General features: G+C 35.3%; 1 protein-coding gene across 1 annotated transcript in view; it reads left to right on the top strand.

Annotated features, from left to right (window-relative positions):
• Nucleotides 1–1,468: 1,468 nt before the first annotated feature.
• SEMA3A (semaphorin 3A) overlaps nucleotides 1,469–27,436 on the top strand; it is a 455,650-nt gene continuing 429,682 nt past the window's right edge. Inside the window, exon 1 of the mRNA XM_034667173.1 lies at nucleotides 1,469–1,795. The gene's annotated coding sequence lies outside the window, so the exon portion shown is untranslated. The remainder of the gene's footprint in view (nucleotides 1,796–27,436) is intronic.

Here is a 27,436-nt window from a genome sequence, read left to right as displayed (position 1 = left end):
ACTATCTCTCTCTCTCTCTCAAATAAATAAATAAAATCTTATTTTAAAAAAATCCTTAGTTTTCAGTCCTATTCTTCCTTCTTTCATTGATTTGCTGCAAACCAGTTAGAGATAATCAGAAATATTTGCTGAAATGATTTAATTATAAGAAATTGTACCAATGAATTATTTTTAAAATATATGTCCTTTGGCAATTCTTACCCTCACTGATCCTTAGAGCCCTTAGTGGAACTTTTATCAGTGGGCTGGACAACATTTCTACTACCTGTTTGGATGCACAAAGCTTGAGTATTTAATTCTAAATTATAACTACCCAGAGAAATAAAAGAAGAAATAATTTTCAATTTTTCTATAAAAGAAATCAATGATAACCATTTTATCTTGTTCAGGACAAAAATTATTTTGCATAGAGACTGTATGGCATGGTGAAAAGTGGAGATTCTAGAGTCAGGTCCAATGGAATTGTGCTTCAAATTGTAACAAATATGTGACCAACTCCAGCTTTCCCTCAGATGAAAAAAAAAGTGATAATAATAATAATATTGACCTTATGGTATCCGTGTAGGACTCAAAAAAGATAATACACGTAGGGCTCTTTGCATAGTGTCTGGCAATAGCAACTGTTTAATTATCATCATTATTATTAATAGGAGTTGCGTACCTAACAAAGGGAGATAGCTCTCAACAACGTAGGAAAATAGATCGAACGGTTCTGATTTGTGAAAGTTAATTATACTCATTCTGATTACTTATATATTTTTGATTGTCAGAGCGGTGACGTAGAAAGCCGTAAAGTTTCTATGGGTTAAGGTGCTTGAGATCATATGTGGTATGCAGAAATACCTACAAGAGGATTTTTTTTTTTTAACAATTGGCCTCAACCACATTTTTTAAAAAAATGTCCAATTGCAGAATGTCAATCTCCCTGACAGTGTAAATCTCCTTAAAGCAATTTAATTCAGATTAAAAAGATAACCATGGCTTCTATAGCAGAATGAGGGATCTGTTTCAAATCCATCACATTAACACTATCAATAACCCACGATGACCCATGATTGAGTAGTTTTAATTAAGTTCAGTTGGAGTATGGGGGTGGAAAGGTGCTTCATTCAATCCTTCATTAATAGTTAAAGTGAATAATTATAAAGATCTCTATAACTTTTGTAGCTTGAACATCTTTCTTTTTTATTGAATTTATTGTTTTTCTTTCTATAGAGTAGTACCATTTGGGGAGCTCTGATTCCCAGGAGCTTTAATGCTACCCCACTTCCAGCACTATAAAACAGAGGCCTGCTGTTTTAATCACGCCTCTCTCTCTCTCAATGTTGTTTGCGCCCTGGTACAACCCATCTGCCTTGAATCTAGTGCTCCGCTGGGGCTGCACACATCTGCCAGCCAGACTACCTTCGTACACAATTACTCAATCCACCGTAAGGCTCTTTAATAGGAAACAAGTGTGACAACGGCAAGCCTCTCTTTTTTTTTTCCTCCTCCCTCTTAAACCACAGAGTCAAATAGCTCTAATAGAGATGAAGCTTGATAGATCCGCCCAGGTGTAGGTGAAATGGTAGAGCCTCAGGGGTAATAGATGCTGTGCTCTCATGCTGAAGTTTAGCACTTTGTCCTGACCGGCTCTCTAGCAGCAGTGCGATGGGCTGCTCCTTGCACAGTTAACAAAGTCAACACGCTTCCTGCCGCTCACATTTATGCCTAATCCGGAGGGCAACCTGGAGCTAGGTAAGATCAGCACAACAGCCCTTTTACTTCAGCGTGTGGACAAAGGACAGCAAATGCAGTAAGTGGAAAATTTTTTCTTCCTTCTTTTACTTGGGAATTAATTAAGGATGTTTACTCTCAGGGAATCCTCTAAAGACTGCAAAAGTGAACTAGCAAAAAGCCTGTGTTCATAACCCTGTGGATTTCCTCCGGTTTCGGTTTGCACAGTGCCTTGGCACTGTCAGTGAAGCTTAGATACTCTGCAAGTGACTTCCTCATTCAGAATGTCTCTGAACTAAAATGTGGGGCTAATAATATTGCTAATTCAATCCTGCAGCCTGGCATATTACTCAGTATTTCTGGGTGAAACGTCCTTTCTTGCTGTCAGAAATGATGGTAGCAAGTGTTTGGTCACAGTTCTGAGAATAAAAAAAAATACGTAACAAGCACGTACTTTTCTTGAAACTAGACTTCAACTTTTATGCATGACTATATTGTTGTATCACCGTTCATTAATGTGCGGAATTTGCTTGCCATTTTTGCTTAACAGATCCATTCTACAGCTCAATCGCTTACCAAAGAAAGGATGCTGAAAACGAAAAGCAGTATTAAGTTGTAGCAGTAATGACAATGATAATGAATTTTTAAACAAACAAAACAAAACAAAAGGTCATTTGTCTAATAGCATAGGAAAAGATATTAAAGCCAGATGTAGGAAATCTCAACTTTGACTTTTTGGTCTTTCATGCTTGGTTTAAAGCAGCCTTCACTTTGCGTTTACTTTGCATTTACAACTTTAGATTCACCATTAAACTATATTTGAAATTCAAGTTCAGATTTGATCTAAATACAGCCCGTTCCTTGAGCCCCCTACTCTGATTTTTACTTGGCTGTGGGGAATCTTTTTACTACTATACCATATATCCTGAATTGTGTTAACAAGCTAACTGTGGTGGACTTTTTCAGGTAGAATGTCAGCCAATGTGAAAGAATGTGTTTGCTGTTCAAATGTATGATGTTCCATGTAAGAAATAAACACATGGGACATGTGCCCTGACAAAGATTCCAGTTGTAGTTCCTAAATTCAGTCCATCAAATGTTGCCCAAAGATAATCATATTTAAAAAGATGTAGTTAAAAACTGTCAGTGCGTCATAATATCTATTTATGGTCGTTGGAGGATTTTTTTAAATTTAGGCATTTTTAAAAAATTAGTCTGGAGGGCTTTGTCATCTCAAAAGACAATGCACATATATAGGGTACATAGACAGATGAAATTAGATAAAACACTGATGCATTGTTTAAATAATTCCCTACTGGCCAGCGTTTTGTGTTTGTTTTCTAACTATTATAGATGGACATCATTGAAATTGATGGGTTAAAAGCCATGACGGTAGAATCCTGATGACTCCTTTGTGTATATTCAGAAATGATTTAGCTTGGATAAAGTTGCTGCTATGAGAGGTTTAATTAATTACCGCTAGTTAAATATATTTCTTTAAGAATTGCATTTGACATTACTGATGGTGGAGTAAATGCAGTTTAAAAGTCATTCTTCATGAAATACTTTAACCGACAATTGTTGGCATTGAATAGCGGTCAATGTCTACCCCCTACAGGGAGAGAATCTAATTTCACTATGCCTTCCCCAGTACATGAATACCACGGAGTACAGTTCACACATATGAATGCTGTAACCGTGTCAATGACTCCAACAAGTGCCCCTTAATGAAAAGGTCAGGTCTGTGATTAATAGGAAGCCTTTTTCAAAGGCTGGACTTCACTTCAGCACTGCCATTAGTTTTGTTTCTTCTTGATTTACTTCATTTGCCTTTCAGAGTATAATAAAAATCAAGTGGTGCTATGCTGCACTTTTTAAATACTTCGAGGTTAGTTTTATGTGATGATAGCACATTGGTTAGTATATTTATTTCAGTAAAAAAATAACTGAAAAAAAATCATTCAAGCCAATATTGAGGGCATAGGATGATGAATGAGAATTTTACACTTTATCCAAATAGAATAAATGTAGCTTTTGCTTATATTTCAGTTAACTTAATAAACTTTCAGAGGCACTATGGGGATAAAGATGGAGTGACAGAGGAAGGGTTTGATATTTTACATAAGATTTATTGTGCTTAAATGGTAGCTATATGCCAGCAAGTAAATATACACAAGTAACTCATGCAAATAATGATTTTTCACTAATGGTGAAATTCATTTAAGGATATATAGCTAAGTGGAGATAAAGACAATAATTATATCTAGTGATAGCCTCAAAGAAGCAATTTAGTCATCTCTAATTATAATATAATGGTGGTTTTGTTATAACTATCCCAGTTAAAACTTATGCTGGAAGCGTTATGGTTAGGTCGAACTTAAAATTAAAAAAAAAAATGCTTTCAACTGGAATTATATTTTGCTAATAAATATCATGTTGAAATTTAAGCAGTTAACAAATTGCATGGTCTTTAAATACATTCCTTTGTTTTTCCATTCATGTAAGTATTCTGTGTCTCTGTGGCTTTATCTGTACATGTTTTCAGATAAGATTGCAATAGAAGTGATTAATACAACTAATGTAAGTAAATGTAAAATATACGTGCCGTATTTATCGATGCAAATTCTTATATGCTTGGAGGAAATTTTTTTTAGAAATCACAAGACATATTGACTTATTCTAAGGGATATTCTCTCTTAAATAGTTTGTAATTTTTAACCCTAAATCAACATTTATAGGATTTAATAACTCCATTTTCACTTACAGCAAAGAAACTATATTGTATTCAAGATAGCAAGTATGGGTAAAAATACAGTCGAATATTAATGGCCACTCAAGGAGGAGACAGTGTACTCAACTGTACAACGGGCACAATGCATCCCAGATGTGCTCCCTCCTAATCAGTGCCCAACAGCTGTGTTTTCCAGGTACTCTCTTATTCAGGGTCCCATTTATGCTCTGAATTGGAAGCCAACTACTTCCAGTAGGGTACTAATGAATAACATTAGTTAGACACTTGCAAGGAATCAAACACTGCCCTGAGCATTTTGTACCCATGATTTATTTAGTCCTTAGAACCCAGTGAAGTAGGTACTGTTGCTATTTGCATTTATAAATGTAAAAACAGAGTGATTGAGGAACTTGACCAGTGTTGCATAGTTAGTAAGTCGTGGAACTTGGATTCAAATTAACTCTTTCTGAAAACAGATAAATCTTCCAAACACTGGAAGTGCTGCTTCCCTAACAGGTGACTTCAGTATCAATGAAAATTTGACTTTATTTCTGATCACCTTATCAGAACTACTTGAATTCTGAAAGAGATTTATAAACTAAAATAGAACACCCAGTCAAACAAAGCATAAATGGTTAAATTGCAGTGAGTATGACCACACTTCAAGTTATATCATCATTCAGCATGTAGAGCCCCTACTACTTTTCAGAGGTTTTACTGCTGGTACAGAAGGAGTTACAGTTATATCGCAGACATTTGGAGAAGAACTGGTCCTTCTAGCCTCACTCAGTTGCTCATTTTCCATTCCTATTAAATCTCTCAGAAGAGTTTGTCATCTGAGGGTATTTCCAGCCAAGCCACTGTTGAAGTTAACAGGGGTGACTGTAATCACGATGGCCACTGGATGAGAGTCACCTCAGCACTTTCCTACCACTAAGGCAGTGAAGAAAATGAGCTGTCAGTTACTCACTCTTAAAGATTTTCAGGCCTCAGTTTTTCAGTAGGACCATCTGGATTTTTAAAATAGAATGCTAATTGAATTTTCCCTTTATCTACGGGTATTTTTGTCATGTAGGCGTAGCCTGGAAAACACCTACTTGAAATATTGCATTTCAAATACAGATTTTCCTAGGAACTGTATCTGTGCTATGTCTATCTGCTGGAACACTTTCTCCCCAAGACAGGCATTTATCCATATAATTGAGAATGTTTTTTGTAGATAAGTCAAAAACAAAATGTTTATGATTAAAAAAAACCCTTCGATTTCATAATAGAACTTTTGTCATTATGGGCTTGTGTATCCTCTCCCAGATAAAGTCAGAATATGCAGTTTAAAGGAAGTTGTTTTTTTTTTTTTAATTTCTAAAAGCATATCCTAACTGTTAAGCCAAGACATCCAGTTGCTTTTATACAAGCAAGCAGATTTATGCATGGTAAATGTAATGAACATGTGGAAATTACTTCAAATTTTTAGCAACCCAACCCACTTTTTTTTAAGTGGGTAGATATAATTTTTAGCAACCCCAACCCACATTTTTTAAGTGGGTAAATACAAATGTTACTTTAATTCTCATATATCTTTTTGTGTTGTTAAAGATATCTGATGAAGATATTTAAATGTGGTTGCCATTTATAAAACCCAAGAGTGTTTTCATACAAAGGAAGACGGAGAAGAAAACAAGTAATTTTTTCAAACTAATCTCAAGATCCTGGAAGAGTTAATCTATAGTGACAGGATCTGAAAGCTCTAAATACCTTGAGGATTGATGATTACTTAAAAAACTTTGGTGAAAGACTTCCTCTATCACTATCATTACTCAAAGAGATCAACAGGCTAGCTTCTTGAAGTTAATCTTATCCTCATAAATCCTCTTGAATTATCCAGAAAATACTCATTTTCATTTGTAGGTTCATCTTCAGTGGGAGAGTTTCCTCACCCCTTCCCCCTCCCTTTTTTACCTGACTCATCCCAGGGCTTCCACCAGGGCCCGGTCTACAGTTAATTCTTGCACTGGCTTACTTACTACTGGCTCATGTTCCAAGGGAATATTGAGAACACTGTAGGCTTAGCTGTTGTGCTGATGGACAGTTCCATTCATATCTGGTGGTCAGAACTTTCACAGTGTCATACATCCAGAAGCCCAAACAAATAGTTAACCACAATTCAAGTCATGGTCCTTCCTTTGTATGGAAGGTTCTTGGTCCCAGGTTCCCCACACAAATCAGACTTCTAGCTACCTTGAGTATATTTCTGCAACCAATATCCAAAAGTTCTTTTTTTCTACCCCTGCTTAATATTAAATATTCTCTTCATTTTAGGTTTATTGATACCTATGGCCTATTTTGAGGACGATATGAATTTTTAATTTTGTTATGAAGCACACTTTCTCATTGCTGTGTGTTCAGAGTTAGTTTCAGGTGCCACAAACTCAAGGTTTCAAAGAGGCATCTAATTAGCAATCAATTTCATTTTGTTTTATTCCTTAATATTGCACATTCAAATTTGGGTGAATAGCAGAGAAGGATGATTAGTGTTCTGTTTGTACTTGCATTAAAAGTTTGAGGTTTTGACCTTGTTTCTGGCAGATGTGCTGATAAGCATGAATTCCACATGCTTACATAATCATTTTCCTGATAAACTGTATTTTCAGTTACTCTAGAATTTATTTTCCCTACATAAACCATAAACTATTAATTATGGATATACTTGTTAGCATTTATGGCTTATATTTGACTGAATTACAAATCTAAAATTCTCCATAAGAGGAGCACTGAACATGAGGTACAACACTGAGGTTCACATCCTCTTTTTGACAATTATTAGCTCATTTTCATAACGTACATTCATTTTTTTCACTTCTAAAATAATATTAGAAGTATATCTTAACATGACCAATTTTGTGACCAAATATTTAATTTATACCAAATGAAAATTCGAGTAAGAGTAGCTTATGTGCAAGCCTTTTCATTTCCTTTAAGATATAAAAGCAAATATTTGTGTGTGAATATAGAGAAGAAATGTAAAGTAACTACTGTATGTCCTGAGGTTTGCATTATCTTATTTAATCTTCATATTGACAGACAAAAGAGAGTTGTCATTTCCATTTGATAGGTGAGCAATGTGTTTTACTTTCTCAATTTTATGAATAACATTAAACTAAAAAAACATTTTCAAGTGATATATTCCATATGATATTTGAAAGCAATGAATGTGCACAAACATCTCAAGATGCCCAATATGCAGGGTAGGCTGGGATAGAAACTTTTTTTTTTAAATTTAATTAACATATAATGTATTACTGGTTTCAGAGGTAGAGGTCAGTGATTCATCAGTCTTACATAATACCCAGTGCTCATTACATCACATGCCCTCCTTAATGTCCATCATCTAGTTACCCCATCCTTTTACCCCCTTCCCCTCCAGCAACCCTCAGTTTGTTTCCTGTGATTAAGAGTCTCCCTCTTAAGTTTGTCTCCTTCTCTGATTTCGTCTTGTTTTATTTTTTCCTCTATTCCCCTATGATCCTGTTTTGAGAAACTGTTTTTACTATAGTTCCAGTCCTTTGAACTAGAATTTTGAGACTCAAACTATTTTGATACATTATGAACCTCAGGGATACACATATACACTTTTTATATGGTAAGAGTCATACCTGATAAAAACCTTAGTATTGCCATCATATTTTGATTCAAGAAAATACAAGAAATGAGTATGATATCAATGCCACATCTTTCAAGAAGGCATTTTACTTTGGTACGTTTAGGAGAATACAAATGTTATAGATGATTTTATCATGTAGAAAATGATGTGTATTTTATATCAGACCTTGTCTTTACATCATATTTTTATGTACATGCATTCGTGTTACAATAATGTGATAAATAACTTGATCTGTGTGCGTGTGTAGTTTATATGTGAATAAACCCTCTATTAGCATGATTTCTATTATATATTCCACAGTAATAACTTGATTAAATAAAAATGATTTCTATTTTAAGGAACTGTAGTCCATAATTTAAAAAACAAATTTCATCACAAACTTTCGTATGCACCAACAGGAAAAAAAATCCATGAATTTAAAAAATTTGTTTCCTGTCTTACCTTGGCTATTTTAGAGTTTTGAACATTTATAGTAATCATTTGCTATTCTCTGCTGCTATAGAAACACTGTATTTTTATATTTAGTCTGTTACTTTATACAACGACTATGACTACCAACAGCATTACAAAGAAGTCTTGTAAGTGAAGTGTAAGTTTTTAAAATAATATTAAGGTTTTTTTTATTTGTTCATTTTGGAAATTGGGAACTTTGCTTTTTTATTATGACAAGACCCAAATGTTTACTTTATTATTATGACTTGGTGGTATATTGCCCACTTGGAGTCTTTTTAGACTCTCTAAAACAACTAAACTCACAAAACTACCATTGGCTAAAGCTGACACCAGCCTATTAGAAGGAGATAGAACAAGAAGGGACAACAGATTGCCAGCAGGGCAGCATCAGGGGCTCCACTTGGGGCAACCCAATAGCTGAGGTGCAGCAGAGAAGATCAAAATGCCACAGGTGGAGAAGACACCAGCTTAAAATGCCCTTCCCTGTGGAAACCAGTATCTTTGGCTACACTAGGGGCACAGCTTTGAAGGTTCCTGCAGGTGGTCTGCCCAGTGGACATAGTCACCATAGTGAGGAAACCTGACGTTAGGCTTCCCATCAGGCATTTACCATTCTCCCAGTCCTCCTTCAGGGTATTATCAGTCAAGGTCATTTTTGCCGTAGGTAGATTTTCCTAGTCATATCGTTGGCATTCTAATTTTTATGGTATTTCCAGGGAAATAGAGCTAAACAGTTCATAAAAGATCACATTATCATGACAATGGGGTAAGTGTGTTGTAGTCCTCTATCCGCAGGCAGTTAACATGAAGTCTGAGAAGATTCATTTGGAGGGTTGGCGCGGCGTATTTCCATTCTGCCTACAAAAGTGGACTGCACTTGCATTTATACTTACTGCACAGAGACCTGCTGTCCTTTGTTGTTTTGAGGTTGCTTCCAAAATATTGTAAGCATTTCTGCCCCTCTGTAAACTTTAAAAACTATATATACTTACACATCAACATTTTGAAGGGCTAAAAAGGATCTATAGCCATTAATTAAAATTCCCAAGGGAATTTTGTATCCTTTCTATGAGATTAGACTAAAGAAGGTTAAAACTACATTTTCTAAGACTAAAGCTTAGTAACTGCTTAAAGGAATAAGACTTCCCATAAAATAAGCCTGGAATTGCTTCCAAAGCTCAGGTAGCAGTCTAGAAGACCACCTTTTACATGGGAACAGGATAATAGGACCCATCCATGGTATATCAGATGTGGCTACAGCAATAATGTTATATGTCGGTGTATCTTTGGGGAAGAAATGTGGCAGGAACTCTGGCTTTTCTGGAGGGAAGCAGTGTCATGGGCAGATGATACTTTGTGAGTTCCTACAACTGTGACCGCTCAAGTTTAAGGACAGACTCAAGCTATTTTTTCAGAAGGTACTAAGGGCTGGGCAGATTAAAAGCATTTTGAGTGCATTTATTATTGTGGTTGCCAATCCTAACAACTGGGTCTGAAAAGCACTGCTAAGAATTTATAATAGTGACATTTAAGTAGGTGAACACTAAAAAACTATATGCAATTCAGGTTGAGTCTGCTAGTTTACTCTCTAGGAATAGGTATTAGTTATACAATAATTATAAAATGTGTGTGCATTTACATACATAGTTTTATAAGGAGGAGAGAATTTATCAAAAGTTTAAAGATTGTACTTGTGTAATGTCAAAATTAGCAGTATGACCATGGACAGGTCATTTAATAACACTGCCTCAGTATTTTTACCTGAGAAGTTTTAAATAGATAATGCAAATAGTTTCTTTTATTTCTAATTTAAAATATGTATATGTATATTATTTCGTTTGTGATAATATTAATGACAGCAGTACATAAAACAGATTTTAAAGATAAACTTTGGGTAAGATAACAAAGATTTATTACTCTTACAAAGGTGTGTGCTAATATTTTAAAGAATTTTATTTTTTATGATACATTTAAATGACTTAAAGTCAGTCTTGACTGAATTAATAAACTCTTGAGTAATTAAATATCCTCAAGTTATTTGAATATTGAAAAATGAGGACATTGATTCTTTTAGTTAATTTTGCTGGCTTCTGTTAAGTGCTTATCATGAATTAAGGAATTAAAAAGCATTTCTTGCTCTTTAAATAGATAATAATTTGCCTTTTTTCTATTCTAGATAATTTTTTATTCTGTCAAACTATAGACACCATAATGAAATGGAGATGGTGCAATGTAATTAGCTGAAAATAGTGAACTTAATTTATCTTAAATTATGTGTAATAAAAGAAAAAATATGAAACCATATTAAGAATGATATTACTTATAGAAAAACATATTGCAATTATTTCATATTCCATCTTGCAATTAGAGCTATAAATCTTTGGAAAATTTGTCAGAGATATATGAAGTTTCTATTAGATCTTTTTTTGTTTGTTATACACTGCATTTATTTAATAGATAATGAGTTTTAACATCAGCTGTGGCTGACTCTCTTAATTTGGATGAACAATATACTTAAAGCATTTTTTAAATTTATTTATTTTAACAAAGACATGTCAAAGTTACAAGATCTTTGAAATAATGCGTATGGTTTAGATTGATCCCAACCTGTGCAGCACAAGCCATTAATAATTAAGACATATGCAAAAGAAGGTAGAGGTAATGAGTGTTTTAAAGACTGGTGGGTTACTGCGGATTTAGACTACCCTAGTAAAGGGCGCACCTTTCTCTACTTAGAAGCCTAAAGAACTAGGAAATACAGGGAACAGGACAGACCTTTATCAAATTTTGAGTGTTACGAACTTTATCTTTGACACTCTTGCATTCTCTTCACAACTTTTTCAATTCAGGGAACAATTTCTCTTTTCTTCTCTCAGCAGTTGAGTCGCCCTCATGCTCATAGTCTTCATACTGACTTCCGATTACCCCCAAACTTGAACTTCTGCCAACAGCAGCAGCGTTGTCAGTTCAGAAAGCTCCATGCTCTTAAATGATCTTTATTCTTTGGCATTATCTCCCTCTTTCCCTGTAATTCCTAAATCAAAACACTCATTCTTTGGATGTAGTAATTACTGCTAGGTCCTGGATGGGAAGTGAATTCAGCAAAGACACAGCATGTTGAAAAATACAGTTTGATGGGTATCTTTTAATTACTGAATTTTAACCGTTTGGGGGGTGTTTGTATTTTAGTAAGGCCAGTTTTTTGATTCAAAAGGTGTTTCTAATGTTATAAGCTTTCGAAAAAAAAAAAAAAAGAGTTGAGTTTAAGGCCAAGGGCTGAGCTTGCTTCCTTTCTACCTTTGAGATGAGATCTGTCTGTGGCCAGCTCTGACCCAGGAAGCTGCTCCCTGGCCAGCACTCTCAGTCAGGAGATGAGGATCTATTACAGCTCAGTGTCAATTTCTGCTGTCCAGTCACTTTTGCCTGTTTATTCTCATGCTTGAAACATTTTGAAACCAGCCAATGGAAGAACCTTACTGAATGCTAACAATCTTTAAGAGAAATTTTGAAATGTACTTCTAATGATCATGTGTTACAAGTCCGTTTTTCACCTTCTCTACCATTCCAGGTGTTCCTCCTTAGTCACTCACCACCACATCCTCCAGCCCTAGCGTATCTTCCTTCTAAAATCAGTTGAAAATTCAGAGGGAGTGAAAAGAGGAAAAAGAGAAATACAAAAAGTCCTGCTTGAATGTTGCTGATTGAGGGAAAGTAAAGCTGTTCCACGTATGAAGTATTGTTCCCACTGGGTGCTGCCGAGATGAACATTAATCTTGTTTTAGTAAACTTCATTTATATAATTAATCATGTTGTCATTTGGGGGTTAGTGATGCAGTTTGCCTTGGATAACTGCCGGATACCTCAGACCCTGACACTAGCCTAAACTTCTCTGACTTGACTAATCTAAGTGGACACTGAATTCAGAGTTAGTGTACTAAGTCACTTTGCTCTAGCTGTTTTTATTATTACTGTTTTCCTTGTTTTAAATTGACCTTGAGATTTTACATGTGAAAAGGAAGAGCAGTTGGGTATTCCTAACCCTTGAACTTCTTCACACTGTTATGGATAGACCGTGGGCGTAGTTTTAATGGTTAAACTACGGCAGAACGTTATGGATAACACACGGTGTCATTGGCATAGGTTCACACTGTTTGAGGTGGTTCACTTTTTTAAAGAATGAAATATAGCTCTTTGAAAACCATTCATTTTATGGAATAATTTAAACATCCTTCCCTAGTCTATGGAATCTTGAGCGAGGTTGGATCTTTTCCTGTCCTGAATTCTGTAACCTGTATTACCTGTGTCATTTATGTGATAGCTGCCTGTCCTGAGGCATTTCCACAACCGGCTAGAGGCTGCGCTTCTTGGACGCAGAGACCAGGGCTTCCACTGTCTGTGTGCAGCACAGCCATGACAAAGTAGGTGTTCAGTAAATACTTCTTGATTGAGAATTGACAATCCCACCCTGTATATGCAGATTGAGGGGTCTTTAACTTCTGCCACTATACCCCGTTTGCTATTTAATTGGCTATTAGCTGGAGCTGATTGATAGACATGAACACTTTTTTTTTTAAGAGAATTGGCAGCTATGTAAATATAGCACTTAACCTTAAGCACTCAGCCATTAACCTTAATCACTGTCCATTAACCTTAAAGCACCCCAGGTTTCTCCCCTTACAATCCCCCAAAGCAGACCCCACGGAATGCATTCTTCACCAGGAAAAAGAATCTTAGTAGAATGTTTTTATTGTTCTGTGAGTGGCTATAAAAAAATGTATTTTGAAAGGGAACATTGACTCTATTTCTTTGTGTAGATACTAATTAATTTTCCAGGTGTTCAAAGAAAGATACAAAATTGGAAAAATTATTTTGAAGAGCATGTTAGGATATATTTGGTAAGGAAAAAACTGAACAATGCTTTTAAAAAGTGCCATTTATAAGGTTGATAATCACGAGTGTATCACATATAGCTTTCTAATTAACCCCATAAATATATGAAAAATGAATAACCATTTCCTATAGCTGCTGCTAGTCATATTTAATATTAACTCCAGACATGCAGGAACAACTGCTTACTTTAAGAATAGTGACTTCCTGAATTTTTCTAATGTCAGAAAATCACAAAGAGAAGGATAAAAGAAATGTCCTCTTTTAAGCACAATACTTTAGATTTACTCTTTAAGTGTTCTCACACATAGATATAACCTGTTTTATTGAAATAATAACACCCAGTTTCATAATCCTTTGTAGTCTACAAAATCTCTGTTTTTTATTTGTGGGGTTTCACAAAACTGTATAGTAATGTTAATGGAAAGATACAAAATGCCAACTGTTAGTTAATGCATTCCAATTTATTGTGTATGTTTTGTATCCTAGTTTTGTTTTTACCAAGATCTGTATTTACTAACTAGATTTGCAGGAAAATAACATTACAAAGTTGCAAAAGGTTTTGTGTGTAATTTTATATGCAATTATGTTTACAACCTCAATCTTTTGGGGGAGAGCAGTAAGTCAATGAAGTTCCCATTGTATTTTGAACATGATACATCTTAAGGTGAGGTGAAAAAGAATGTGGGAGGATGGCTGGGGTTTGGGGAGACAGAAGGAGCACCTTGCTGTATTCAGGAAAGCAACTTGATACTAATGGACTGATTATTTTTAGATTTGCCAAAGTGCTCAGTTTTGCTCCAAATCCCAGAAGGAACTGACACTAGAAGGTGTGAGCAACTGAGGGCAGGGGAGGGTCTCCCTTACAACTGCATTTCAAGGTGTATTTTAACAAATGTGAAATCTCACTGGAAAAACAAACCAGTGTAACACGATGACTTCAACTCCAGAATGATGTTACCTCAACACTGGGTTAGCTGCTCCCTTGAAATTTTCAGTTACCTAACTGAGGAAGAAGGTGATAATGAGCGGGGGACTTGACAAAAGAGAGTTCAGGCAAAAGGAGCTCCACAAAGGCACCAAATCCAATACTGACCTTTTGTTTTGAGAATTAATCAATAGCTTTCACAGCAATTACTCTCCATATGCTTAGTTGACTCTAAGCACTTCTGTCATTCCTTCATTCATGGACCCAAGGATGCTCTTGAAGGTACCAGGATACTAAGACCATACTAATTAGCTGTTTCACTGTTTATTTAGTAGATTGCATACCCTCACATCACTATATATACAGATAAATAGTTTAGACATGACCATTTACACTGACATTCTTTTCACATGAGGTGAGGAAAATAAATGCAGATTTAACTCAGAATTTGAGCAAATAAATGGAAGTTAATTTCTGTCATTCATCTTTGCAGATGTCTTCTTCAATACGTACATTTATTCATTTGAGGAATGTTGCTTAAGGAAAAATGTCACTTAAAGAATATTTTAGGTCATTGCTGTTATTGAAACAGTGATATATAAAGGATGTATTTTGATTTATTATTTTCTTTTAAAAACATATGGCAGGTACTCTTCTATCATGCTTTTTACTTGCGAAGGAACAACTAGGAATAAGACAAGGTTCCCCCCCACCAAATATGACTGTTAAGTGCTGTTATAGAGACCAGGTAATGGAAAACTGATTAAAATGTTATCTTAATTATTTTAAAACAGAACTTGGCTAGGAATAATTAGTAATTGTAGCCATGTCTCCAAGTTGCAAGAGATGGTTATTTAATGATAACACGATTAAGAACAAATTAAACCATATTGCTATTGTACAAGTTAGTGTCTTATATTAGGTTCTTGAGGCATTTAAAGAGTTTGTACTACATAAAATTCTTTTCTAACTCTGTTTTTTCTATTTTTACTCTATCAGTTTTCTTGGTTATTTACCAGTTTGAATGTTGATACATGAAAAACACAAGATTCGAATCACTTGCTTTATTAAATACTTACATAGCAAAACAACATGCTCAGTAAAAGACAGTTTTTATATATGTTTAGTATTTTTATCTTTTTACTTGGTCATCTGAATGCCTAGCATATATTAGACATTCATGTTATTTATTGAATAAAATTATTTAGCTCATCAAATTAACCTCTGTCAGTCTAATTTAATAAAACTGACTTCAGATTCTACTATTCTACTGCATTATTTTGCAGACCCCCACCTGGTTGTTGGTTCTATATTTGGATGGCAGGTTGGATATTATGTGGATTTCTTTCTTAAAGACTGTTCTTGAAATTCATTTCAATCTTATTTTATCTGTAAAAGAGTTAGGTCAGAGCGTCCACCCAACCCAGAAAAGTCAGCTCCAACATCTGTATGACTGCAGTTTCTCGCTTGATGTTTTTTTCAAACATTAAGTGGAAAGGAATTTAAGAAAATGGTATCTGTTTCATATATGTTTTTAAACCTTAACACAGCAAGTCAGCACACCACAACTACCCCAAAACCAACACAAGAAACAGCTAACCAGTCATCACATTCACACACACTGTCACACCAAATGAACAAACAAACTCATAAGCAGACATAAAAAAACAAGCCAACTACAAAACCAGAGTCTGCCTCTCTAACATTTCATCATTGCAAGGACATTTCAGGTTGGATGTGTATAGTAAAACACACTTTCACCAGGGAATGGGAGGGGGGCTGTTCCTGCCCCTCCCAGCCCCAGCCACAGCACTCCTGGGACCCAGCACTCTTGGGGGCGGGGGTGAGAACTCTGGCGCCTGTAGCCCATCTGAGGCCTTCTGGAAGAAAAATGATGTCACAGATGTTTCACTGTTTCTTCCTCATCCTCTCTGTTTCCTTCTCTCTCTCTCTCTCTCTCTCTCTCTCTCTCTCTCTCTTTTTTTACCTTTAAAGATTTTCTCCTCTCTCCAGTTTCTCTTCACTTTTTACAACTTCTGTCATCTGTCCAAAGCTCTTGTGTCCCTTAACTAGAGGGGCAATTTTTCTGACCAAATATGAACATTCATTCCCACTGACCTTTTGTATTTTCTCTCAATCTTTACTATGGATGAAGCTTCTTTTTTCTCAGGGTAGAAGTGAGGGTGTGAGGATCCTCGCTTGCATTTGCCCTCTCTGGGGATGCACTGAAGAATACTGGCTATTAATTAACATTTTAGGATGTGCTTCATGCTCTTCAGAGGAAATACACTATCTAAATGCCAAAGAGTAATAGTTTAGTTCTCCTCTCCTTTGCGTTCTGGATGCACCAGCTCTCACCCTCCTAAAGGCGGGGGAGAAAAGTCATATTCCTTATTACACCTACTGAAAGGATAAAAGGTCAGGAGTTAAAGCTTGTACAAGGAGGAATAGTTGTACTAATCTGAAAATGTTTCTCTGGAAAAAAAAAAAAAGAACAATTCTCAGCATAACTATTGGATGAGAAAACCCACTTCTCTGGAATTCTATACAATATAAATAGGGAACAGAATTTCTCACCTGTGGTTCCTATGGTCCTTTCACTGGGGAACTACCTGCCATTTTGAGAGGCACAGGCATTGGGTTCACTTGTCTCAAAGACCACCTTCACCACACAGGAAGGTCCTGTTCTAGGTGAAGTTCCCATGTGATGCTATTTTTGGCTTACACACAATTGCGTCTCTCATCCATTTTTTTTTCTCTTTTCATTTAAAATATGGGAAGACTGTTTCCTCTAGCAAGGAAATTTCAGGTTTGGTTCATTTATATTATCTTATGATATTATTTTTAATATTAGAGTCAGAGAAATCAGAAAGAAACTGCCTTTTTTCCCCAAGGCCAAGAGATTGTAAAGTGAAAGAGTTAGGATTCTCCCACCTCTAGCGGTTAGGACAGAGCCCTCATTGTCACCGTGATGGAACATACACAGCCACGTAGAGTTTTGAATTCATCCAGATCTCCAAGATCTGGACCCGCGTGTGTCTCAGGTATCTGGGCTGTCCTGCACTAAAGGTATGGGAAATGGAACTATAATTCATTCTTGCCTCAGTGTAGTGTTATTAACTATATTTGTCTGTTTATTTTTTTCTTTTAATGTATAAGTTTCTACTTTGGACCGGTGTTTAAGATAATTCTTACAGTTTGGGGATTCTTATTTATGATTGGAAATTCTCTTCTCAGTTTCTGAACTGTCTGAATGATCAGGCATTTTTATTCCACCATTCTCATGGTAATTAAAACATGTATTATATTTGACTTAAATACGGAACACTAAGATGTATCCATGGATAGCATTTTAATCTTTCCCACTTCTTTTATTCTTATAATCATATTCATTTTTAAGTTAAAATTATAGAAGATAATAATGTGATTAAACACAAAGCTTAATGTGAAAAACTTCAGAGGGAATAAGAGGAAGGAACTAATATTTAATAAGTACTAAGTTATGGCGTATTTTGCCTAACTATGTATATCTGTGTGTGTGTGTGTGTGTGTGTGTGTGTGTGTGCGCGCGCGTGTGCTTGCATGCGCATGTGTTTCTTATTTTCCAATTAAACCCAAACATACTTCTATAAAGAAAGCATAAATGGTGGATCAAAGTGACCGAGTTGTTGAGGTTCATATCTGGAGTTGGGGAAGAGCTGTGATTCAGACGCAGAGCAGTCTAAAGTCAGTTTTGTAACACCAAGTACCCTTGTTACTGCCTCTCACCCTTATTGGAAATGTTACCAGTGGCCATTATTTTACTCTAAACTCATGGCAATATTAAAAGCTGTTGTTAATTAATTATATCATTTGCCATTTTGCAGAGAGAGTATTATTTTCCTTCTTGAATGTCAGTATTTCATTATGTTTGAGATTTTCCTTTTTCCATTGTTAAAACCTACTCGTACAACTTGATCTGTAGCCTTGGTTTAGTGGGCCTGTGTTCCTCTGAAATAATGTAGTGAAGTGTGTCATGGTGAAAGTTTAAGAGCAGAATAGTGATTTCTGCCTGAGTTTACCTCTTACTATATTATTTGATTTGTCTGGCATATGAATTTATTTTTAAAAGATTTGATTTAGCTCTAAAATATTTAAAAGTGTTTTATAATCTGAACCCCTGAATGTCTTACCTGGTATAAATGGGGTGGGGAGATGTTTTATCTGAAAAAGTCTAGAGAGTTTGATGGGCAAAAAAGATACGGATTAAAAGTTAGAATAAATATGAGCCGCTTCCTGACCAGTACAACTGCAAAGCACTAAAAAGTTTTAACACATTTCATGAATAATTAAGCTGTTGAGTCAGCTCTCCTAAGACCTAAATGTTTACTTCACCTCCTCTGTACCCCAAATCCATATTCCTTCAAAGTCCAAAACCTTCTTCAACATTTCTATAATTCCTGAAACATGTGTTGAAGTGGGGGAAATGGGACAAAGCAACTCATGTCTTTCTTGGTAGGCTGTGACTTTAAGCCAGCTTTCCCTCAATTCTTGAAAAAGTTTTGCCATTTCTCTTGATTTTACTTGTATGGACATATAAGCACACATATATATTCATATATGCTTTCCCTTCTATTACAGCCATATATATTAATATTTTATTAGACTGGGCACTCAATTTGAGGTTAAGTAATCCCCAGAGCTATCTACTACTGTTCATTGAGTTAGTCTCTTAAAACTCTATTAAATTTAGTTAGCAATCAGTGTCAAGTCAGTGCAGTTAATAATAATCCTGAGCATTCACCTAAGCTACTAAGGGAGAAAAATCTGAGTCAGGTGATTTGGAGAGCCACTATTCCTAGGTGTTGTTCACAATTATAAGCGGCAAATTTTTATTGGACTCTAAAAAAAGGATTTCCCAAGTCAGCCTTAGGTATAAAAGCATGTTTCCCTAGAAACCAGGGGGGAAAACATGCCTAGAAGTATGGATGGTTGAGACGGTCTTTTTGCGGCTGGGGGAATTGGGGCTTTTGCTGCACTCTGGCAATTCCAGGTCTAGATTTCATAACGCGTTCGTTCCTTCTCCCTCCCATGAGGATAGAAAGCCATTGGGATAGGTTGCTAACACAATTTCTATTTTTATTCCTCAAAAGACTGGAGTTATTGTCCTACAAATCTAAGCTTTGCTTTTTTAACATCACTGTGGATTTCAAGGTCTTTTGATTCTTCCTGCATATATTTCTTCCTTTGTGCCATGGAAAAATGAGATATGTTGACATTAAGCAACATTTCCAACCTTTTATTAAAAACGTGATACTGAAAAAAATACCTAAGCTTCCTCCTTTAGGGATTTACTCGCATCTCTTTTAAAGCTTTCTATATGTGTTTAATAAAGGAGATATAAATGCGATGAGTCTGAAAAATGTTAGCCTTTTAGAATGGTATTGTGTTGGGCAGTCACTCTGATCACTAAAAGGAAATACTGTTGGGGGATAAAAAGCACAGTTTAATATCAATTCCCCTACAAGGCCACTCATAAGCATTAATAGTTTAAGGCTCAGGACAAAAAAAGAAGCATCCTAAAAGATAGGGAAAATGATTGAATCCTAGTGTTTATCTGGCTTAAAAAAACTGCTTCTTTCGTGTGTATTGGTGGTTATGAACTTCAGAGTTTTTGCTGAAATACATGATTAAAATATCATAATTCCTCAGTTCAGTCCCCCCACTTGCTTGTTGGAAGGCCTGTTAAAGGAGGGCCATCTTTCTTTTTTTTTTTTTTTCTTCCTCTCTCTGCTCTCAACACTTTCATCTTCACTGTTGGCTAACCAGTAGAGAATCATAATCCATTTTTCCCTCTGACCCCAGTAATTTTATATGTAAAATCCAATTATGAGAAAAGGTGTCAAGTGCAGTCTTAAAGGAGAAAGAATTCAAACCTCAGGCAGCCAAATGGGTGAATGGGAACAATACTGAGCCTACTTTTATTCCTATGGTACTCTTTTTAGAGCTCACACTAAGGAATATTGTTAATCAGAAGTGTTAAAAAATTAAAAGATAATTGGAGAAGGAGTTCTGGGATTTCTGTGTATAAACTTGCTGTATAGCATCTATAAGTGAGTATTAGCTGTTACCTTATGTATAAGCCTCAGGTTTTTGGCATCAACTGACAGAGTCTTTGTCTCAAATGCATCGTGCTTTGTCCTAAGTAAAGTTGCAGGGTCTTAGCATGGTGAGACTCACCCGCCAAGGCCCAGAATGTATTTTCCCATGCTCTCACCTTTCAGAGTATTTTTAAAAAATATTTTTTAACAGTATTTCACAACTAAAAGCAAATAATATTTCACAACTGTAACTCTCCACAGGATCATTTGTGTCTCCTCAAAGGCTTTATCACACAGCCTACTTCTAATCTAAATAAAATGTATTTCTGAATAGGAACATACATTTGGCCAAATTAAAGAAAAATAAAAATGAGGTTTTTTAAGGACATTATTTGCAAGGAGAACACTTTTCCCTATTTAATTTTGACCTTGAAACTTCTAATAATAGGAACAATAGAGGATTTAATAACTCTTTATGAAGTATAACAAGTATTTAAGGAAACTTATAATGATTTTTTTCTCTCTTTCCCATTCTTCATTAGGTTATCTAGTGGTATATTTAATAATTGGTGAATGTTTATTTGCTGTGCTAAGCTCAGAAGTAATAAAAGCTTTCCTACTTTTAATTTTTGTTTATAATATTTAATATGTTTTTGTTTAGTCTTACCCCTTTTATTTCATTAACAATTTTTAAAGAAACTAATAGCAGAGATAACCATTATTTCAGATTATGTTTAAGTTTGTATTTTTCTAAAGTCTATATTCTTCATGAATAGAACGAACTATCAACATGGTTGGGAGACAAAATTAATTATTGTGATTAGGTGAAAGAACTCTTTACCTCTTGGTGGGAACAACAGATTTATCACTAAGGCACCCCATTTTATGTAAGTAATTAAACCATTTTATAGAAGGAATCAACTATATGTGAGAAGTTATACAAATCAACCCAAGTTACAGTCATATTTATTTGAAGAATGCTTTTACTTTTTTTCAAAAGCACTTTTCACATATACCCCATTTAGCACACATGGGCAATTATTTAGGTTAACAACAACAACAACAAAATCTTAATGATCATCAGTTACCATGTAAAAGCACAAAGACTTTCCTTATGTTTTGGGACACAAAAGAAGGAAGTAACACAACCTGCATTTTATTATTTTGTATCAGATGCAAAGCTTTTTCTAACTTTATATCCAACTGAAAGCAGCTGCTGGAAAAAATATCATTACACTGTACCTTAAGCTACAAAAACCAATTTAATGGTGACATTTTATTTTGTTCAGATGGTCTGCTCTTTTCTTCTGTTTAAACCAGTAAAGCCTATGGAAACTGTATCTGGATGAAATCACTCAAAGGTGAGGGCCCATGACCAAAAACATTCTTTACAGATTACAGGGTTATAGTCAAACGGGATAGCAGCACTAACAAGATTGAAGGTCTCCCAAAGACAGGAAGTGATATTACATCATTCATATACATAACCACACTTTCCCTTTTTGAGAGAAGGATAGAAAGTTTATTATTCAAAAATATCAATACATAAAACACGGGCATTACTTTTAAAACACGTGGTATGCCTTTCAGGTCAACCTATTTCTTTTTTTTTTTTTTTTTCTTTTTAGATATAATCACTTCTGTGACCTCACCAGGTCAAAAATTTTTCATAAAAATTCCTTGAATGTTGACCATTTTATTTACTTTTCCTGCAATTAACTGTAAAAAAGGGAAGATTGCCCCTGCTTTTGTTACATACCAATATTATCATAAACAAAACCTGAAAATATGCAAAACTTGACTAAGACTGACCTAGCTATTTCAAAGATAGGAGTATTTTACTGCAGAGAGATGGATTTAAAAAAAAAATAAAACAAAAACTACTCTTGATATGAATCCAATCCTCATAAATCTTTATTAGAAAACCTTGGAACCAGATTGTTTAATCTAGCGCCAGCCTCTGCCGAACATGAAGGTAAGAAATGCCTCCTTCACTAATTTTTACCTTTAAATTATTCTTAACCAATAACATGCTTTTGATCATTCATTCACTTATTTAAATAACTTATACCTTACCTCTGAGAAGGACTTAAAATAAAAGTTACAGATGGCAGAAAACCATTGACTTAAATTGTTGATTAAAAACAAAGAGAGGGAGCCATATAAGCTAACAGTATTACTGTGATATGAGCTTCGTGGCATCTAAGAACCTAGCAAAGTGCCTTTGTACATGACCTTGAATGCTGTAAACTAAGCACCTGCTGTGGATTGTAGTTATAACCTTTACATAAGTGAGACAAGTCTTGCCACTTAGGAATGACTCCCAGGTGGTCCTGGCACAGCCTGGCCACATCTGCTAGGCCTTAGAAAGATGCAAGTGAAGGTTCTGCATACTGGCATTGTGCCACATGACCTTGATGAAAGTTTTGTGCAAATAAGGACTGTAAAAACTCCTGAGACATGGAGAAAGAGAGTTTCAAATTAAAATATTGGGTGCCTCCAATAAGTAACTTTCCCTCTGCTGCTCTAAATTACCTGACTCTTAAATGAGTTAATTGGACGAGATCATTTCCAAGGATTTACTCCTCTCTCCAGAATTCAAAACAACTATTTCACCTCACCAGTGGTAGCCTACATAGAGTCTATCATTTATTCATTCAGCAATTCAGCAATTTCCCTTAGGTTTTGATGAATAGAAAATAGTCTCTATCTGCCTTAGGCTCAGAGTTTTAGCAAGGGAGACAGAAATGTAAACAGATTGTTAGAATAAGAAATAAGGAAAAAAATGCTACAAAGCACTGTTATTTCCAGGCACGTTGAAGGAAGTGCTTCAGCCTTCTGGTGTGGTCAAGAAAGTAGGTGTCTTGAATAAGAGTTTGGTAGATAATCACTGTCAAAGAAAGGAAAGGGGAGTCCTTTTCTGTTAGAGAAAATGGTCTGCAGGAAGGTAAAAGGTGAAAAAAGGTTGGTAAAGGAAAAGAAGGTCAGTGATGTTGGAATGCACGGAAAATGGAAAGGTGGCTTAAAAAGTAGATAGAGGCCAGAACATAGTAGTTCAGTGCCTAAGGTCATGGACTCCAGTGCCTGGAATTGATTTCTGACTTAGGCATTTATGTGGTCTAAACTTTATTTAACACCTCTTAACCTCAGTGTCCACAAAGGCAATTAGATTCCTCCTTTATAGAATTATGCTAAGGAGTAAATTAAATAATGCAAACTATAATTGAAACTTCAACAAGACTCCAAAAAATGAAAAATGCAAAATTGCACATTGAGGTGCTGAATCACCACGTGCAGATTTTGAAGGAAATTTCTGAACACTGGTAGTCCTCTGAAACTGTTTACAGACTGAGAGTGAAGAGAGGGGGACAGGTTTATGAAGAAATTTTAAGAAGAGTCATTGCTAACTGGTGGATATGAATTCTCACAGGAGAAAGAGGTAGAGTGGTGCCATCTCCATCACCTCAAGCCTAGAGCATTCCAGGGGTGAGGGTTCCAGCTGAGGACATCTGGATCACTCATCAAGGCACTCCAGTGAAAACAGGTTCTAGCATCTCCCAGGTCCAAAGTACCATCTAGCCCTCTAGTCCAGGACTGACCTGAGCTGGCAGGTGGAAGATTTGTTGCTAAGTCTGGTTCATCTTAATTCTAAACTGAAGCTATCTTTCGTGGCTTAAGTGATCAAAGAGCTATCTTTTATCTAAGAAAAGGCAGAAAATTCATAGAATGAGTTTTCTTCCGTGGGTAAAGAAATGTAAACTTCTGAAAAATGTTTTTGAAAGATTCTGGGAGACAAAAATGAAGTTTTAGTTTGAATGTGTCACAGACTAACTTGCTCCACGTACCAGCTTAACATTAAAGCACCAAAAAGAGTGGTTGGTACATTGTGACTGATTAAGTTTTATAGTGTTAGAAGCTATGCCAGGCTATGAAGTATGTCCTGAATAAATTGAAAGCCATTATAAAGGGGAAAAAAATTGTCAGGTTTACATAGCAGAAGATAGTTTTGAGCTGAGGTTTGGACAAGTGTGTTGGGGAAGAGGAAGAAATTAGAGGAGGCTATTTAGGAAGCTACTTAATATCCTCCAAAAAAATGTCATGCTTGTCATGACATGACAAAAATGCTTGTCATGAAAGCAGTAGCCTAAGTAGGTGGGGTAGATTTGGTAGATATTTAGGGAGTAGAATGTAGGACCAAGCGACATGTACTGAGGTGAAAAATATAGGATGTCTTTCCTGGTGTTCTTTTTGGGCAATAAGAACTAAATGAAGAAGAATCAAGTATTTTATCTGTACTTTGTTGAATTTGGGATCTTTCTGAGCATTCCAGTGAAACATGTACAGTTGGAAATAATTGTCCATGCTCAGGAGTCAAGGTTGTATTAGAAATTTTTAAAAAATGAAAATCATATTTACTTATGTAACAATGGAATGAAAAAGAACACCTATAAATAATACCTATGAAAAGGAGGAGAAAAATCAATAATAGATCTGCATAATATATCTGAGAGTGGCCTCATAAGTTAGCACGGTTTTCAATAATTTTTAGCTTAATTTAAATGAAATATTATGAATCGGACATATAAAACAGAAAAAAAAAATGGAGCTGTTTAACTGGGGAGAGGGACATGAGGAGGTCCTTACCTGTATAGTCAACCTTCATCGATTTTGAAGATGCCTTCGTTCCTACAGAACACATAAGACTCCCAGGAAAAATTTGAAAAGTGCAGATCTTGGATTAATCTTCCCATATTTTATTTGTGTTTTACTGAAGCATAATTGATACACAAAAAATTGGACATAATTTGATTAGTTACAATTTAATTAGTTTGTAGGATGCATACACCCATGAAACTATCACGACAATCAAGGTAACAAGCATATTTATCATCTCCAAAAGCTTCCTCCTGCCTCCTTTTGTTTGTTGGTTTACTGGTAAGAGCAATTAACATGAGATCTACCCTTTTAACAAATTGTTAAGTGTATGGTACTGAGTTGTTAATTACGGGCACTGTATTTTACAGCAGATATCTAGAACTTATAAATCTCGCATAACTTAAACTTTATACCCTTTGAATGACAACCCTCCTCCATTTGCCATTCTCTCACCCCATAATCTTCCATTTAATGTAAAAGGAAATGATATTAGGAAAATGTACATGATTTCTTTAAATGTGCACCCAATCTAGATACATTTATTTATGATTATAGAAATCAACAGTGGTAGCATCAGAACTTATGGGTTACCCGTAAGCCTCTTTATCTCTTAGACCCATACAGTAGCTATTTTTTATATGAGACAACATCAGGTCTCTGTGCTTACTCCTCACATAACGCAGGTCCCTGGTAAGACTTAAGAAGAAAACTGTGTAATCAGATAGAGTTGAAACAACTTTTCCTGCTTCAGTCCTCTCTTTTTCTTTATTTTGTTAATAGGAATACATGCTCCTGCTTCAAAAATAAAAAAGAGGTACGGGTTATATAGTAAAAGTCTTCCTCATACCTCTGTGCTCCAAAAGCAACTAAATGTGACTTTCTCATGTATTTTTTTATTTAACATTCTCCATCTCTGATATCTGTTGTCTCTAGTCTAATCTCCATGCATCAATTACAATGAACTTTATAAAATGAAAAACAGATCATGTCACTATTCCAGTTACAAACTTTTTATGTATTCCTACGACAATTAGGGAAAAATGCAAATTTTTACTATAGATTTTAAGGTCCAAATGATGTATGCCTTGCCTACCTAAGTTATCTCTCTAATGTTATCACACTCCATGTAACCCTTGGTTCACTGCCTTTGTTCTTAAACCAACCAAACATGTCAAAGACTTCAGCCATTGCACTGGTTCTCCTTTCTTTCTAGAATGTTCTTTCCCTCTCTTTTCATGGCAGGCTCTTCATCCTTCAGCAATCAGCTGAAATGTCAACTCCTTAGAGGAGCCTTCTTTTCTATCTTTCCTCCGTTGTAACTTCAGTACACAACTTAGAAGAGAAAGATTTAAGTTCTCTTCTGTACTCTGCCCCTCACTTGCTGTGTAACTGCAGGTCCATGACTTTTACAGACTTTTTTTTTTTAAGTTGAAAAATAGGGGTAGCATTTCTTTATTGTCAGGCTTGTTGTGAGAATTCAGTAAGTAGAAACTTCTACGTGTGTTAATTTCTGCCTCTCCTTAGTACAAAAAAAAAAAAAGAAGTTGAATTTCTCTTTTAGAGTTTAAAGATTAAAAAACAACAACAACAACTAGGAATGAAAAAAAAAAAAAAAACTAGGAGTGCACCTGGATAGAAAAGTATATTGAAGGGAGATTAATGTTTCTAGATCACCAGCCATACCCAGCACTTACCATTAATTAATCCATTAACAATTTATTCATTAATGCTTACTATATATTGGGTACTGATCTTAGTCCTTGGCAGAATAATTGATAGAGGAAATAGGTGTATAATTATATTGTAGTGCATGTTATTAATATAGTAAATGCAATGGGCAATGAGGCTATGCCCACCATATGGGCACTGTGTTTTATAGCAGTTCATGGGAACATGAAAGAAGAGAAGGCTTTATTTAAGTCAGTTTGATTTGATTCTCAACTGAGCAGGTGTTTAACAAAGAATAAAGAAAAAGTCATCCTAAGCAGAAAATTATGGATGGAACTTCAACAAATTCTAACACTGAGGAGAATGTGAAGAGCAGGTTCAGAAGGTAAAGTTTTAAGGAACAAAGGTCAATGGAATCTAATGCTTCTGAAGCAAAATTGTTTAGAAATTTTTAAGTGGTTATAAGGATTTGAATATGAGGTGTCACTGGTAAGTTTTTCAAAAAGTATTGCCTTAAAGTGGTACAGACAGAATGTACTTTCAGTGTGTTGAGGAGTGAATGGAGTTAGAACATAGAACATAGAGTTAGACTACTGTTTCAAAAAGGTTGATGGCATTTAAAGGACAGATACTGAATGAAATTGTAAAAACTAGAA

The sequence above is a fragment of the Ailuropoda melanoleuca genome, chromosome 1 (genome assembly GCF_002007445.2).
Source record: "Ailuropoda melanoleuca isolate Jingjing chromosome 1, ASM200744v2, whole genome shotgun sequence".
NCBI classification, from domain to species: domain Eukaryota; kingdom Metazoa; phylum Chordata; class Mammalia; order Carnivora; family Ursidae; genus Ailuropoda; species Ailuropoda melanoleuca.
The sequence above is the reverse complement of the archived record's forward strand: the minus strand, read 5'-3'. Positions and strand labels throughout refer to the sequence as shown.